The sequence below is a fragment of the Papaver somniferum genome, chromosome 6 (assembly GCF_003573695.1).
Source record: "Papaver somniferum cultivar HN1 chromosome 6, ASM357369v1, whole genome shotgun sequence".
Taxonomy (NCBI): domain Eukaryota; kingdom Viridiplantae; phylum Streptophyta; class Magnoliopsida; order Ranunculales; family Papaveraceae; genus Papaver; species Papaver somniferum.
This window is the reverse complement of record NC_039363.1, coordinates 2273988-2292598: the sequence shown is the minus strand read 5'-3', so window position 1 is coordinate 2292598 and position 18611 is coordinate 2273988.

Here is an 18611-nt window from a genome sequence, read left to right as displayed (position 1 = left end):
ACATCAGGTCTTTCTGATACGGAGGGTGTGAGGATTCTTGTGACGCGAATTCCCTCCACGCTCGATTCCGTTAACATCGAGGCGATGAATGATAGGGCATCGGCGTGTCGATTATCTTTTCGGCATATATGACGAAATACGATATTTGGGATTTGGATGATGTATGTTTGGGAGAGTTCCCAGTATTTTTGCAGAAGCGGATTGTGTGTCGCATATAGTCCGGTTATTTGTCGGATGACCAGTTGTGAGTCACTAGTTATCCTGGAATCTTGTATGCCCATCTCGACGAGAAGTCTTAGGGCGTGAATTACTCCCTCGTACTCGGTGACGTTGTTTGTTACCTTAAATTCTAGCCTGAACGAATAGACTATCTTCCTCCCCTTCGGTGTTGTAAAGACTCTTCCGAGACCCGAACCTTCCCGATTAGAAGATCCATCTACAAATACTTCTCATCGTGTCGGACTATATGTTTCTAAAAGATCGTCCGGATCTTCTCAGTCTTCCTCCATGCCTGGTATGTCCTCGACTTCGTCTTCATCGCTTAACGGAAAGTCGGCCAGAAAATCCGCAAACACTTGAGCTTTGACGGCTGTTTGTGTTTCATAAAAGACGTTGAACTTCTTGATTTGGGCCCCCCATTTGGATATCCTACCGGATCGCCCCACGCCATCCAGGACTGCCTCAAGTGGTGATTTGGTTAACACCCGAATGCGATGAGCCTGAAAGTAAGTTCTCAGCTTCTGGGTGGCAAATGTCAGTGCCAAGATTATTTGCTCGATTCTCGTGTAGTTCTTTTCAGCTGGGCTCAGCGTCTTGCTAATGAAGTAGATAGGCTTTTCTCCCTTTTCCTCTGTATTTACCAGCACAGCGCTTATGGCGTATGGGGTTGCTCCTAGGTACAGGGTTAGGATTTCATTGGGCTCGGGCCTCTGCAGCACCGGGAGACTGGCGAGGTGCAGCTTGATGTTTTGGAAGGCTTTCTCGCAGTTATCCGTCCATTTGAATTTTTCTCCTTTTTTGAGTGTGCCGAAGAAGCTCTTGCGCTTGTCCGATAACCGAGATATGAATCGTCCTAGCGCTGCCAGGCTTCCATTCAATTTCTGGAAATACTTCACCGTTATTGGCAAGGGCATCTCGAGGATGGATCTTACCTTGTCGGGATTGGCCTCTATTCCCTTGGGTGTGATGATGTATCTAGGAACTTTCCCGATGTAACCCAGAAGTCGCACTTGGCCGGGTTGACTTTCAGTGTGAACTTCCTCATCGTCTAAAAGGTTTCCTGAAGATCCCGAATGTGGTTTTTTGCCATCTTGCTCTTTATTAGCATGTCATCCACGTACACTTCAATGGTGTCATGGATTTTATCTTCGAACATCTCTTCCACTAGTCGCTGGTACGTGGCGCCTGCATTTTTTAGCCCGAATGGCATTTTTGTGTAGCAGTACAGGCCCCTGGGTGTGAAGAACGAGGTATGCTCCTGGTCTTCCGGAGCTAGTGGGATTTGATTATACCCCGAGTAACCGTCCATTAATGTTATCGCCTCGTTCCCCATTGTCGATTCTACTAATTGGTCGATACTTGGCAGAGGAAAGCTGTCTTTCGGGCAGGCCTTATTTAGGTCGCTGAAGTCGATGCATACCCTGACCCCTTCTTTCTACTTGGATACGATTACCATGTTTGATATCCACCTAGGGTATTGAGACTTCCTATTTATTCCAGACGCTTCTAGATTTTTCAATTCTTCTTCGACCGCCGCCTGCAATTCTGGGGCGATTCGCCTCATATTTTGTCGCACCGGTCTGAAGCTCGGGTCTATTCTTAGGTGATGACTACACACATTCGGGTCGATTCCCTCCATTTCATACGCGTTCCATGCAAATACATCCGAGTTTTCTCTGAGAAGGGATATGAGTTGACTTGCTTGTTCTTCTAATAATAACGATCCGATCCTTAGCACCTTCAGATCATTGTTGGTTCCCAAGTTTATCTCCCGAGTGGGTTCTATCGCCAAGAAATTTGTTCTCTGGTCCCTTGTCGGGGCCGTTCCCTGTGATTGCTATAAAGTTTCGCCCTCAGTGGCCTCATATCCCACGACCGCTTTGGATATTACTTGTTCCAATTCTAGCACCGCCTCGGCCTCCTTGGACTTGTTCTTCTCTCTCCTTATTCGTGCCCGCCTCTCCTCATTTTGCTGGATATCAATCTTCATGCATTTTCGGGCGTCCTGGGGGTCCCCGACGATTTCCACCACTACTTTGTAGGTTGGGAATCTCAACCTTCGATGGTAAGCCGACGCCACCCCCTTGATCCCTGCTATCCACGGTCTTCCGATAATCGCTTCATAGGGTGAGGCGACATCGACCACGCAGAACGTGGTAAGTGTATCAAGATAACCTTCCCCATCCGATACCTTTAGCGCTACCTCGCCTTTTGGGACGGTGATTGCCCCGTTGAAACCGTAAATGCAGTACGTCGATGGGATGAGGATGTCGTCCGATAAATCCAACCTCTTGAAGGTGTCATAGAAAAGTACTTCGACCGAGATTCCACTATCCACCAGTATTCTCTTCACCCCCCACTGTTGGATCAATAAGGTGATGATCATAGGGTCTCCGTGGGACTGACCATTCATCGGGACGTCTTTGGCGCAAAATGATATGGGTTGCAGCATCCATGGTTCCATCGGCAAGGTCTTGGCCACACTAAAGATTTCTCTTCCATCATGGTCTCTTTTGTGAATTCTGGAGGCGATCCCTGGGCCCAAGTCATACTCTTGCATGGTAGAGTGTGAGATGGTGTTGCAGACGAATCGGGTGGATTTATCGATTCGTACCTGATTGACCGGAGCGTCTAGCGGGGTGGGTACCGGTGGGACATGTAGGACGAACTTCCTTAAGTACCCGTCTCGGATGAGATGTTGTACGATGTCCTTCACTTCTCGGAAGTCGTTAGTGGAATGGCCCCAAAATTGGTGATAGTGACAGTATTCGGGGTGATCCTTGGTTCCCTCGAATTGTACCCCTCTCGAACTGGGATAGATGATGTTGTTTCTCTTCTCGACTTCTTTGAAGATCTCTTCCAGGGGTGAGTTCAGGGGTGTGTATGCTTTTGCTTCGCACCGAGGTTTCTTTCCTCGGACCATCCCTCCTCCATTCCCGGTTCCTCGTGGCAGTGGCCCAGGTCTTTTCTCGGATCGCCTAGAGGGCTCACCTTCGGTCGTGGGAATTCTTGCACTCGCTTCTTGTACTCCTCGATCTCGGGATTCTTCTTGTATTTATTCTAAGGCGATATAATGCTCTTGCATTGTTCTCATTTCTTTCAAGGTCTGCGGTTTTTCCGTAAACATGGCGATCCAAATCGGATCCGTTTTTCCTAGGGCGTTCTCAAACCCGAATATTTGTTGATCAACCAAAACTTCCGGAGGTTCGGGCCCCACTGGACCCACTGCTTTATCGAATCCTAACTCTAAGTTCTCTCAAGTTGAACCTTATGATGAGTTGTTTTCAGTGCCGTACTAATTATTGTTTGTCCTACATTCCATATGCTTCCAATCGCTGGAGTTCCGTACTCTTTTGGAAGATTGGCCCCGTACCGGCCGAGAAGGTTCAACTTAATAAAAAAAAACGCAGCGGTTTCCTAGGAATTCATAGGGATGTCTTGCCCAGAACTCCTGGCCTCCCAATCACTTTGTTCCCGGATCTCCGATCTTGCTCCATGACTTAGAGTCGACCAGCTCGGAATAGGTTTTTTGAAGTTCAGAAAAACTGATAGCGCTGACTTGGGACTCCTTATGACTACAACCCAGCATCAAAGATGCCATCAGGGAGCATATTGGAAGTCCGTTTTCAGTCTGTCATTTACACCAAAGATAAAAAAAAAAAACTAAAACAAATCCAAATAAACTTAGGTCTTTTCACAACTGTTCGAAGTGAGCCGCCTCTGCTATGGCTATAACCAAACACCGGTGGTGTTACTAGGGAGCTATCTTAGAGTTTGGTCGCGTAAGAAACATGTACCGACGGAAAGAGTCACACCCACAGAGCTGATATCCTAGCTTCAACTAACACACTAGGTGTTTTTAGGAGCTTTGGACTGTCTTACTTAGTGGACGAAAACAGGGTATTCGGAGAACTTAGACGGTCCCCTTAGTCGGCGCCAGAATGTAGATGCATAAAATCGCATACCACATCCAAAGATCAAAACTACACTACGGAAAGATAAAGATCAAGAGGCAAACATGAACACAAGGATATACGTGGTTCGGCATGATTACCTACGTCCAGGGGATGAAACGGATGATTACTATTACTCAAGTGAAGTTACAAAGTGGTGATTTCTTCTCTCCCAGGGTTTCTTTTCTCTCTCTCAGTATGGTCCATTTCCCCTCTCTCTTACGACTTGCCTTTTACTCTCTCCGAGCCCTTATATTTATAGGCCTAAACCGAGATACAACAAAATTACAGTGCAAGTCCTGGTGTATCCATCTCGCTGTTTCTCCTTGGGCCGACCTTGATGTTCCTCTGACTAGTGGATTGGGTTGGCGCGATCCAGCTTCCCGATGAATTGGTGCCCGAGGCCGACCCCCCGATGTTATTTGGCCCGATATTGTTTTCTCCTTTCTCGTCCTTTCATTTGGACTCGTCCCCCCTTTTGTTTGACCGAGCACCTTTTGTTCTTCTGTCACTTCTGTCAGAGGGTTGCCGACCAGTCACATCCCACAGTTGGGCGGGTGTCACACTCGACCCACGTGGTTTCTCTTCTTTCGAGTGTGCCTGGTATATTCGGTGATTTTCTTCCTTCGGTCTCTGGTGTAACTTAGCTTAGGATTCTGCCACCTGGCTCTGCGGATATTTTACCCCTACATTGGGGTTGTCATTTCCACCATCTGCAGGGGCGTTTAGTAACGATTCTGTCTCAATAATGGGAACAATCACAGCTTTCTTAGAAACAAATCAGTACCCTCTTTTTGCTAACATTTATCCTTATTTTGCGTATGCTAATAACCCTGAGCAGGTTAGGTTTGATTATGCAATGTTCAATACTAGTGATGTTGTTGTTCAAGACGGAGACCTTCAATACAAGAATGTGTTTTTCGCCATGGTTGATGCCGTCATTTCGGCTCTGGAAAAGGCTGGTGGACAAAAAAGTTCAAATCGTCGTGACTGAAACTGGTTGGCCTTCAGCTGGGAACGGTGATATAGCCACGGTGGCAAATGCTGAAATGTATATCACTAATCTGCTTGGCACATTGTTCATAAACGAAGGGTCGCCAAAGAGACCACGCCATGATTTGGAGACATACATATTTTCCATGTATAAGGAAAATCTAAAGACTGAAGGGGTCGAGAGAAACTTAGGAGTTTATCAACCTGATCTAACAGAAGTATACCATGTCTATTGGCCAGACACTTAACAATACGCAAAAACTATTACAAAAATAAATAAAATAAGCAATGCTTACAACTTGTCATTGCTAAATATCAATAATTCCGAACAAATTCAGGGAGTCATGTATTGCATCTATGTAAAATTAACTGTATTGGGAGTTTTATATACAAAATTGGTTAAAAAAATCAAAATCAACAATTTTTGGGTGAAAAAAATATTTAGATTTTGATACTTTTAAATGGACAAAAATGTAAAAATAGTCAGGATATAAACAGTTTCATCCTACCCATTTTCAAATACTTTTTCTTATTTTTAATTTACATCAGGCAGTTTCATCCTTACTATTTTTTAAGTTTAAGTCAAGCGTTTCATCTTGCTATTTTTTTAGTATCCATTTCATTGATACTAATTTTTTCTCGTCCATTTAAACCATGTTTTAAAAATATTTGGACAAATGACTTATTTTCCAAGTTATGTTTGGAATGGTTGTTACTAATTGACGTTATTAGTTCCTAGACAAATTATTTTCAAAAACACATCGGTGAAATAGGAAGCTTAACATTGGATGACACAGAAAATCAGGTGTATGGTAGTCTGTACAACCAAATATCCAACAATCACCAACTCCATCTCCTCGAACATCTCGATTATTTGGTTTATAAAGTTTATGGAAAAACATACAAGTTCTGAAACTGTGCTTGATAATTTTATACTCTAATTTTTCACTTAGCGCCTTATTGCACACATAAGTGCAACAATGAAACCGAGAATTAATTATGAAGGTTATTATTGGGGCATCCCACTCTATTAGAGGGGCTTCACTTGGATTTTTATTGTCCAAAAAAAAGGATATGGGATATCCTAACACATAAACAAAATGTCTAGATTACCCTTGAACAAAAATAAAAATTTTAAAACCTAATTTTTTTTATTCTAATTCACAAAAAACTGCTCCTCTTTCTTCTCAGTAATTTCAATTCAATTCAACTTTAATTCACTTCATCGTTGCGATTACGTCTAGGTTCACCAACCGTAATTTCAGTTTTTCAAGAACTTACGTCCAGGTTTGGATGAATTCAAACCGTAGAATTAGCTTGCATGTTGGTTTACGTCCAGCTTTCTCTTCATTTTAACCGTAGAAATTGAAATCACGTCCAGGTTCCTTTTAATTCCAACCGTAGAAAATGAATTTACGTCCAGGTTTATCTCATAGGCTAACCTAGACGTAATTCTTCCTGGATGTTTTAGAAGAAGCTTCAAATTGGATTACGTCTAGGTTCTAATTTTTCCAGACGTAATCTTCTACGTCTAGGTTCGTGAAATTTTTTTCCAGACGTATTCTCCCACGTCTGGATTTTTGAAGTGTTTGGCATGACATATTACCAACCGTAATTCAATTTTGTCCTATCGGAAACCAGATACGGTTTGGAGTTCTTCCAAAACCTAGACGTAAACCTAAATTACGGTTGGCAATGAAGCTAAACCCAACCGTAATTTTCCATGAAAGTCTAAAAATCTCAAACTCTTTGTGTACTTAAGCTAGTTTTGAACGAAATCGAACCCGTGGGAGATAGTTTAGAGGTGTATTTGTTGATTTTCAACCATTAGTTCTTCATTTTGTTGATTTATTTCTTCAATTGGTTGAGATTCATCATCACTTTGTGTTAAACCCTCTCTACCATCTAACAAATCATCCATCTCTTGGTCTCCAACATGAGGAATGTAAAACTTGTTTTCTCTATCATACAGAGGTTCACCCATCTAGAATTGATAACTTGTTTCATCTATTTTTGTTGAGTGAATAAAAAAATCTAGGTTTCGAAAGAAATCTTCACTTTTTTTCTTTTTCCTCTTCTCTCTAGTTTTTTCCCACAAAATCAGAATTCACAAATATATAACAAAATCCACCTTCTTAATTTTGATTAGATAATAATTAAATTAGATTAAAATTAACTAAATAAGGGTTGTTTGGTCATTACAAAATTATTTAAAATAAAAGATTTTTTATATTACTTATGGATGACCCGTTTTTATCTTATTAGGTGAAACCCCTCTAAAGAAGTGTCACGCCCCAATAATAACCTTCTTAATTATAGTATGAGATAAGTCCACATAAAAAGTGGCAGCACATTTTACATGACCGGAGGTCATAAAGGTTGACACGCGGACGGACCTTTATGGTGGGCTTAAACCGGACCTTTATGGTGGGATTAAACTAGGGTTTAGCCCGACTTCCCGAGTTAGGGCCAAGCCTATTTTACAACTTATCTGGATGGCAATACCAGTTAGTCCTAAAAATAATATATTAGAATTAATTTGGTCCTGTTGACTTAGTCAACTATCTGTTTTTTTTTTAAATATATATTACTGTTTTGTCCAATAAATTATTGTTTGGTTCTAGGATGAGTAATATCCAGGCGGGATGACGTCATGGATAAGGTAATTGTCAAATGGTAGTGGCAGAAATACTCTTTTAATAGGGACCATATATATAGACAAGAGAATAATTTTCAGATTTATAATTTCTCTCACCTCTTTTTTTTTTCCAGATCTACTTTTTTTTTTTCTGCTACTGTTTAAGATTAAGGATGAAGATATATTTAAGTTGGTTACAGAAACCAATTTGGTTATTTATTTTAAAGATTTTGATTTTCAAGTACGGAGATATTGATTTGATTATAAAAATCGAAGATGAACTCATGTTAAAGATGACAAAGACGATAATGATGAAGATGATGACGTGATAATGAAGACGACGATGAAAAAAATCTTCTTCTTCCGTTTTTTCTAAGTTTTGACGATGAAGAGGATGGTGAATGATGATGATCTTTTGTGTTCTTGTTCTCTGCTACTGTTGATGTTGTTGAAGATGATAAAGATTTGAAGAATGAACTCTATATTACATCTTTTTATTAGGTGTTCATGCAAACAAAAAAATGAACTTTTTTTTAGGCTTTTATCAGAAGTTCATTTCTGGATTGAACTCTGGTTTATATAGTTTTTTTTTATCAAGAGTTCATTTATGGAATGAACTCTGGTTTATATGTTTTTACCAGGAGTTCATTTCTAGAATGAACTCTGGTTTATATAGGTTTTTATCAGGAGTTCATTTCTGGAAAGAACTCTGATTTATATAGGTTTTTATCAGAAGTTCATTTTTGGAATGAACTCTGGTTATATAGTTTTTTTTTTATCAAGAGTTCATTTATGGAATGAACTCTGGTTTATATGTTTTTATCAGGAGTTCATTTCTAGAATGAACTCTGGTTTATATGTTTTTATCAGGAGTTCATTTTTGGAATGAACTCTGGTTTTTATCTGGAGTTCATTTGACGAATGATCTCTGGTTTATATGTTTTTATCAGGAGTTTATTTTGACGAATGAACTCCTAATAAAAGGTGATTTCTGAAAAATAAGTAAAAATTAACATGAGTTCATTTTGACGAAAGAACAAATACAAAAAATAAATAGAAATTAATGCATAAAGATATTTTGATCTATTTAATATTTTTAAATAATTATGCACCAAAAAAAAATAATTTCTAAAAGGACCAGACAAGACCACCTAAAAAAGGAATAAACCATATATTTTCTTATTAAATGCTGGTTTTTTCATGTAGAATTTGTGAACCATCTACACCGGCTTTGTTATTTTAGTGCCCTATGCTTTTCAGGTAATTAACACCGAATTTTTGCTTACACTTCGTATACACCTCCATCTGGCACATATTAGTCGACATGACTGGCCTCTTTTTACTCACTAGTGACATGTGGTAAGAAGGAAGGACCACCAGCTGGTAATAAGAAATGTGGTTAGCTCACATTTGAAGGAAAACTGGCCAGTGGAAGAGTGACGAGTACTAGAATAACCACACCACCACACCTTTAAAAAAACGACACATACGAGATCACTTTACCCAAGACACACGTGTAAGTTTTTCCAGGGACCATGTAAATGTACACTGTGCATAAAAATCATACACGCCACCATCAGCACAAAGTTCAGATAACCATAGTAGAACATCTTAACAAGCGAGTAGCTGCTACCGTTATTAGTTGATCATCATGTCTGGGATGAAAGATGGATTTGTATCATTCGCAGCTTCAGTTCAGGAAGGTTTTGGGCATGTGAAAGCTTTTTTCGTAGGAAACGCAAAGAAATTGATGGCAAGAAATGAGAAAGAATCAAGTGAAGCTGATCTTCGGACTGCTAAGATGCAAGTTGATGCTACTAATGCTGCTGAAGACACCAAGAAGAGGTTAGCTAATAAGTAGATTTACTAAATTAATTAAGAAAGAAAACATGTTACTAATCACTATGTAGATGAGATGTGATTTGAGATCTGTAACTATGTACTAAGTGTGAAATTCATCTACGATGTTTTAGTTTTGATCTTGGTGTTTATTACAGATTAAGATGGTGATAATCATTACTGTTTGTGATTATTGTTTGGGCATTTTGGGCACCGAGTCGGACTTGGTCACATTTTTGATTCAGCAGATCAGTAAAACAGAAACTTTTGTTTGGTTGCAGTTCAAAATCATTTATTGATTTATAAATTAAAACGGAAAGCTAGCCCATTCTGGGGATTTATATACTATCGAAGTAGGAAAAAAAGACCGAATTACCAGCAAGAAGTGATACATTTCATTGCTACTGAGGGATTCATGTCTTTGGATCGAATTACCAGCAAGAAGTGATACATTTCATTGCTACGGAGGGATTCATGTCTTTGGATCGTATGCTGCTAATAACAATTAAATATTGTCAACTCTTTGTATCACATCCCGCTAATGACATGCAACATTTCGCCTCTAACAAAGAACAATACTTCGTCTCAAGACTGAATGTTAGATATTTTAAGGACTGAATTTCCTCGAACATCTTATCCACAAACTTCAAAGATTATTATAATCTTAAAAATCATACATATATACGGTAATATGGAATGTGCGAAGAATCTGGAGTTTGGATCAATTTCCCCAATCTGCTCTGGTTAACGGAATATATATGACATATAGTACATACGAATTTTATTAGTTTCTGGTCTCACGATTAAACACTAAATGTGCGTGCGCATGCATGATAGATCCTCCAAAGCTCAAAAAATAGAATACGTCGGTTGTGTGTGATAATTATCGATTCAATGCTAATGAGCACATCAAATTTTACAAGTGTATTGCTATTGCTTCCAACTTTTTTCAACCATTGCAGGATAGTGAAGATGATATTGATTATTCTAGCTAGTCCAGAAGAAGGCGAACTTGGTAACTTTGACCCCAACAAATTGTTTAATACTTCAAAACAAAAAAAATAGTCCACGATTAAACAACACAAAATTTGTTAGAAAGACCAAAATCAATAATTTTTGGGTGAAAAGGACACTTAGATTTTTGATACTGTTTAAATGACCAAAAATTTAAAAATTGTCAGGATGTAATCAGTTTCATCCTGCCAATTTTCAAATACTTTTTCTTATTTTTAATTTACACAGGATGGATCTAGTTTCATCCTTGTTATTTTTTAAATTTCAGCCATGATGAATCCAGTTTCATCCTTGCTGTTTTCTTTTTGTCCATTTCACCCATACTAATTTTTACTCGTCCATTTGAACCATGTTTTAAAAATATTTGGACAAATGATCCATTTTCCAATTAAACAAATACTGGTTTGAAGTTTCTCTCACAACATGATGAGGTTGATTTCATTAAGAGTATTTATATGAATTACATGAGAATACAGATGGGAAAACGAAAACAGAACTAACTAAGAGCATCACAGTGGGCGAGTATAACCAAAAATTTGGGATGAGATCGTAACACAGTGGGACGGAGTAAAGATCAAATCCCAACCAAAGATCAAATTCCAGACCAAATATGGTCGCGACCAAATCCCAAATTCTAATATAGTCGGGCGTAAATTTAAAGTACGCTTGTTGCTGGGCGTAAATTTAAAGTACTCTTGTTAACGGGCGGAGAGTTAAATTACGCCCGATGAAAATTCATATTAAATAAAAAAGAAAAAGAATGAGGCGGACTTTTAAAGTCCGCCTGATGAAATTTTACGAAAAAAAAATGGGGCGGACTTTTAAAGTCCGCCTGATGAAAGTTACAAAAAATGGGGCGGACTTTTAAAGTCCGCCTGACGAAATTTTAATCATGTACCGTTGCGTCACAACACGGACTAAACCCAAAATTTGGTCTTTTTTTTGATCTTTGATCTTTGGTTTTGATCGCACCACTGCAGTTGCTCTAAAGAATAGGTACATCAGTAGAAGCATACTTTACAACCAGACTAAACCTAAACAGCTATAGAACAGGACTTCAAAGCAAAAGAATTGGAGCACCAGGGAAGATTATAACAACTTGCACGTATCTAAAATATGTATGTACACGTGAGATTTAATACCCCTTCAAGTTGAAGCGGTAGAGCCAGAACGAACGCCAACTTGCCAACCAGATGACCAAATTGTGGAGCTCCTAGCGGCTTCGTAAAAACATCCGCAAGTTCATCAGCAGATTGAAGATGTTTAGGCAAAATCAATCCACTAAGTAGGTTTTCACGAACGAAATAACAATTCATTTCAATATGCTTAGTTCATTCATGAAATACTGGATTTTGAGCAATATGAATCACTTTGAGTTAGCTTTCAAGGAAGTTTCTAATCATAGACCGAGAATTAAGAATATGTTCTTAAAGAGTATTGACGAGAATGCTAGAGTTTGGTTAGAGAGGCCTTTTAATGAAGAAGAGGTGAAGAAAGCTATTCTTGATTTGGGAGTGGATAGATCTCCAGGTACGGCGGCTTCCTTATGAAATTTTATATTGTTAGTTGGGAGTTCACTAAAGAAGACTTGGTGAAGGTGTTTCAAGAATTCCATGATAACAACATTCTCGATACTTCTGTAAAGAATAACTTTATAGCGCTAATTCGTAAGAAGATTGGTGTGGAGGAGGTGAAGGATTTTCCGCCTATTAGCCTTATAGGAAACGTATACAAAATTATCTCCAAAGTATTAGCGGAGCGTCAAAAGGTATATCTTCCTATTCTAATCTCTCCCAATCAATCTAGCTTTATTAAGGGACGTCAAAAGATGGAGTTTTGATAGCAAATGAATGTGTGGATTCTAGACTCCGCCAAAAATTGTCGGTACTAGTATTCAAATTAGATTTTGAGAAGGCTTTTGATAATGTGAATTGGAACTTCTTAAATGAAGTCTTATTGAAAATGGGATTTGTAGGGGTTTGGCGTGCTTGGATATGGAATTGCTTATCTTATTCGAAATTTTCGGTTCTTGTGAATGGTACTACTCATGGGTTTTTTGGTAGTGAGAAGGGCACTCGTCAAGGTGATACTCTTTCTCCTTGTCTTTTTACCATTATTGGAGAGGTTTTGAGTCATATGTTGAGTAATGCACAAGAAGTTGGTAAAATATCGGGTTTTTCGGTGAAGAACGAGGGAACTAAAGTTAATCATCTCCAATTTGCCGATGATACCATTTTCTTTCTTGATGTGAAGCGTGAACAAGTAGATTCTCTTCTGTATTTACTTTTATGTTTTGAGTTAACCTCAGGTTTAAAAATCAATATTGATAAAAGTTGTTTGTTTGAAGTATCTCTTGTTGAAGACATTGATCAATTTTCTAATATGTTGGGGTGTAAGAGGTCAAATTTTCCAAGTATCTATGTTGGTCTTCCTTTGGATGATAAAGATAATGGCACACAAAAGTGATTATTGAATTATGTTATTCGAGACTTTCCTCTTGGAACGGGAGAACGATATCAAGAGGAGGTAAGTTGACTCTCATCAAAAGTGTTTTGGCTAGTTTACCCATTTATTATTTATCAATCTTTCTTGAACCATGCTCCGTTACTAATAAGAATGATAGGATAATAAGAAACTTTCTTTGAGATGATGATTCTAATAAGAAAAGAATTCATAATGGCGGGCGGTCCATAATCGTACAATCTAGAGAAGGTGGTGGTATTAGAATCCGGAAGTCTAAGTAAATGAATTCGGCGCTTCCCAAAAAGTGGTGGTGGAGATTTGGAACGGAAAAGAATGCTTCTTGGAGGAAGATGATTATGGAGAAATTTGGAGAATCATCAACCGGATGAGAAATTTTAAACCAAAAGGACCTAAGGGGTGTAATATGTGGCACAATATTTATAATGAGCTAGAGGATTTCAGCAAACATGTAAAATTTAAGATCGGTGCGGGAAATGAAATTAGATTTTGGGAAGATTTGTGGATTGGAGATGTCGCTTTATACAATAGATTTCCATTGGATTTTGAAGCTTCAAGAACAAAAGGGAAAGTTGTGGCTAAATTATATGAGATTTCGAGTAACGACATCGAATGGAAGTTCATGCACCGAAGTAGATATTCTCAAGCCATAATGAGAGAAATTGCTTCCTTAAACTCATTACAAGAAGTGGTGAATATTCAAGAATAGGTCTTAGACTCAAGATTATGGATGGTGGATAGAGACAATATGGTTGATGCTTATACGGTTAAGTGCGGGTATTATTCTCTTTGTGACCAAGTAGATATTAGCTTCCCAAGTGAGATTATTTAGAGTCGTCATTATCCGTGCAAAAGTAAATTTTTTTCTATGGCTTCTTTACCATGAAAGGTTGATGACGACGGACAAGCTTGTTAGAAGAGGTATGGATGTTCAAAGGGTGTGCCGGTTTTGTGAAGAACAAGATGAAACAAGTTTCCATTTATTTTATGATTGTTGGCAAACAAAGAGTTTGGCATTATTTTTACGACAGATGCAACTTCAATTGGAGCTACAATAGCAATATTTCGGCAACTATAAAAACTTGGAGTCACGATTGAGGTGATGAAATACTTGACCGTATATAGAACAACTTACTGGTTGCAATATGGTGGTACATTTGGAAAGAAAGGAATTCTAAAATTTTCAATCTCAATAAGAGAAATTTGGAAAGTCAAATTCGAGAGATAAAGATTCAAGCTTATTTTTGAGCGGAGTCAAATACTAAAATGTTGGGCTTGACGGCTAACATGGTGACAGCTTTATGGGACTCATATTTCTACCGGCCTCTTTGAGTTGGATATGAGACTTTTGGTGTTTATTTTTCTATTGTTCTCTTTTGGCTCTTTGTTCGTTTTTCTCTTCTTTGGGTGATCGATCCCAAAAATCGGTCTCCTTTTGTAGTGTCGGTTTATTTATTGAGTTGAGGTACCTTTAAGTACCTTTTTTCAATGAATCCTTTCCTATTGACCGATCAAAAAAAAATTCTTACTGTGGCGATTGGCTTATACTGAATTTTATTTAATGAGTCATTCTGGCCTGGATTTTGCGACAAACAATTCGGACAGGCTTTACATTTATTTCAACATTATAGACTAAAGTTCTTAAAACATATAAGTTTTCCAGAATTTGATGAACACCATGCATGAGTAAAAGATGAAAACCAACTCATGTTTCCCTGTAATCCAGCTTTAAGTCTCCCAAAGTATTGATGAACATTGGGTTTCATTACATCTTTCCCTTTGTTATAAATACTACTAATTTGTTAAAAGAGATTTGGTTAAAGGATTATATTTTGGAGTTGAATGCAAAGACGGAAATTGGAGTTTGATAATTAAAACATTGGAGGAAACTAATCGAAAGATGACTAAGATCTCAACCCATACTATTTTTTTTCCTAATATACATTTGAGTTTAGTCTTTTTACATTTTTAATTTTGTTTCTAGAGAAAGCTGAGATATTTGATACTTATAAAAGAAATATGCTTACACCGGTTGCGTTTTAAAATTTTGAGGGAACACTGAACTCTAAATCTCTTTGTGATTTTTTACTTTGGATTTTCTAGTTCTTGAAACATTGGTAGAATTGTAAAGTTTAAGTTGGACCATAGAGAGACATGAGTGTCGTATTCACTGCAACTGAAATAAGCCACCAGTCTTCAACTCAATTTCCTCGAACATCTCAGCTCTTAGGGTTATTCTATCCGTAAGATATGGAAAAACATACAAGAGCAACCTCTGGATGTGGAAATGAAAAGACCTGAAAGCGTGTTTGATCATTTTATACTCTCATTTTTGATTTAACGCCTTCCGTGCATACAAAAAAATTTCATTTAGCGCCTTCGGTGCATGCAAAAACTAGAACAATGAAAACGAGAATTATACGAGATAAGTTCACTTAAAAATTGGTAACATTATTTTACATGAATGTACTCACTGGAAGTACCAAATTTGATACGGTGACATAGAGCCGTAGAGGTGTAAGTTGGGCCATGCCAACACAAGCATAGTCCAGCCCAGGATGCTAAATTTGAGCCCAACACATCTAAACATGTGACTTAGCCTAACAGGGCACAATACAACAGCTTCATGTGTTGCACTGGGCTATACTGATCGGCAGATTGGCAAAGCATGACACATGGCACAACATATTAGAAAAGCGCGTCACCACGTACATATAACAGTAAAAATATGTACAATACAACATATTTTATTTATATTTCAAAGAAAGAGTGTACATTCTAGCCAATTCTTCATATTTTATCTTCGTTATGTTGAGGTTTTCTATAACAACACACGACGTCTAAATATCTTGAAAAGATTTACTTTGAAGAATATAAAATAAATGTATGAGGTACAACGTTGCACGGCACAGTATTATTATATTCACGGCACATCATAACGCGTCCTGAAACACGGCTCAACACGACACACATTGATCTTTGATGAGTACCTAAATGTTAATTTTGATGTTAGTTTTATCTAGATTGATCTCACTCGATCTAATCTCGGATCCATTTTAAGGGATTGTGACACTTGTCTGCACTGAGTCTCATGACTCGGTTTGAATTTGACTCGGTTGTCCCAGTTAGACTCCATGATCCTTTTGTACCCACTAGTCAGTTGTTAGGAGGGAGGGATGCCCACCGATAAGTAATTAGAAATGTTGTTGGCGCAACTTTGATAACCGACCAGTAGAGAGCACCATTTGATCGGTAACATGTACTACTGAAATAGTAAAATAACCCAATACCTTCTATTATTTGTGAAAAATCATCCGCAAAACACCGACACGGCTGCCACCGTCACCACCACTGCAAAGTGTGAACAAGCACTAGCAGCTGCTATTGGGATTAGTTGATCATGTGTGGAGGAAGGAATGGATTCCTATCATTCACGGCTTCAGTGCAGGAAGGTTTTGGGCATGCGAAAGCTTTTTTTGTAGGGAACACAATGAAACTGATGGCAAGAAATGAGAAAGAATCAAGTGAAGCTGATCTTCATACTTATAAGATGCAAGTTGATGCTACTAATGCTGCTGAAGATACCAAGAAAAGGTTAGCGAATAAGTAGATTGTTTACTCTGTAGATGTGGCCGGTGTGCTGAGAGCTTTGTAATTATTTACTAATTTGTGCTGCTAATTGTGTAATTAATCTCGATGGTTTGGTTTTAAGCTTGAATGATATATGAAAGCAGTAATCTTGTGTGAAGTTTAGCGATTATTTACGAGAAATTTGGGAACATCTTATGATATGGATAGAGTTATCTAGGAAAAATGATGATACAATGGGTAAACAATTTAATTAGCAAGCTGAGTTAAGCCAAATTTTTGACCCGGGTGATTTTGGATGGGGGCATGGGGGATCATTAAAAAGTTGTCATTTGTCAATCTTGATTAAATGATTTTATCTAGTTAATAAACCTTAAAATCTTAATTATTCTCCGGTGTTTTTGTTTTTTGATAGGAAAAAGGTTAAATGCATGCTAATTTGATTAACGATAATCAGAGAGAAGACCTTGATAAAATAAAGAAAATTAAAAATACCACCGATGATATTTCTATTACCATTAACAACCGTCTTGTGATGATAATCACCATTAATGGAGAAGTAAAATTAACATATATTTCAATCTTTTCGGCAAGGCAAAGCTTACTGGTGTACTCTTTGATCTCAGAAAGAAAATATCACGGCAAAACTAATGATTGTCGGGACTTTGCTGGCATCAAAGAATCTGTCAGGATCAAAATCTAATATCATAAAAGTAAAAACCTAATCTCTTAATTATACATTACAGTTTTTCATATTACAAACAATACTTAGAATCGGTAAAGAACAATTAGTAAATAAATTCCAAATCCAACTCAAAACTTTAGTCTTGGAGTCATTTAGATTTTCTTCGCCTGTTTGATCTTTTTCCCTGTTCTATGTTATAAACCCACGGAGACGAAGAGAGGCTTTCCTCATTCGCTATTTCTTTCATTAGTATTAAAAAAAAATTGAAACTAACCAGTTATGTTTCCTTAAACACCCTTATTATAAAAATCGTAAGAGTATTTAGTTAGAAAATTTATTGATAAATGACAATTTTTTACTAATCCCCCATGCCCCATCCAAAATCACCCCAATCAAAAATTTTCTCAATCCAACTGGAGCCGAACTCAGTGAACAAAGATCAATTTGATATAAATTTAACGGTACTTAAGGAAGGAACAAAAACACAACTTCAGTTGCATTTCCAAATTCTAAAGTGCCCTTAAAAGTTCACCTGACATGAACCTACCCAATATTCTTGATAATATTAGGGGATCCAGTTTCCTCAATCCCATAACTTATATCATATGTGATTGTCAGTACCACGGGTTATCTTAGAGCTTAGAGGTTCCAGTTTCCTCAAACATCCTACTTCATATATTTAGTGATTTGAAATATTATAATATGCATGGTTAATAAGATGTGAGAAATTTGAATCATTTTCTATCTCTACCTTTAAATCAAGACTAATTGTTTTCAGGTACATATATATAAGGACAAAATGTACACACAGGCTAACAAACATTTGATTTCTAGTGTCACGCTCACACATATTGGGAAACAGTACTAGACAAACCAAACTACCAAAGCGTAAAAGAGTATGATAATTCATTTGTTGAAGAAATGCATAGAGACATGATTAACGTGGACAACACCTTTGCTTCTTATCTATTGCATGCCGGAGTTGTTCTCTTGGCTAAGTTATGCGTGATTATTAAGGATATGTCTGTTTATCTGCACTTAGTGAACAAAAATAAACAAAAAAACAATTCTATCTTTGACCCATTTTAGATGCCATGACTTATTTTGATTAGTTGACGGGTGAGTGATTAGAAATGTAGTTGGCTCACTTTTAAGAACTGACCAGTAGAGCACCATTTGAATATTAGTCAGGTACTAAAAG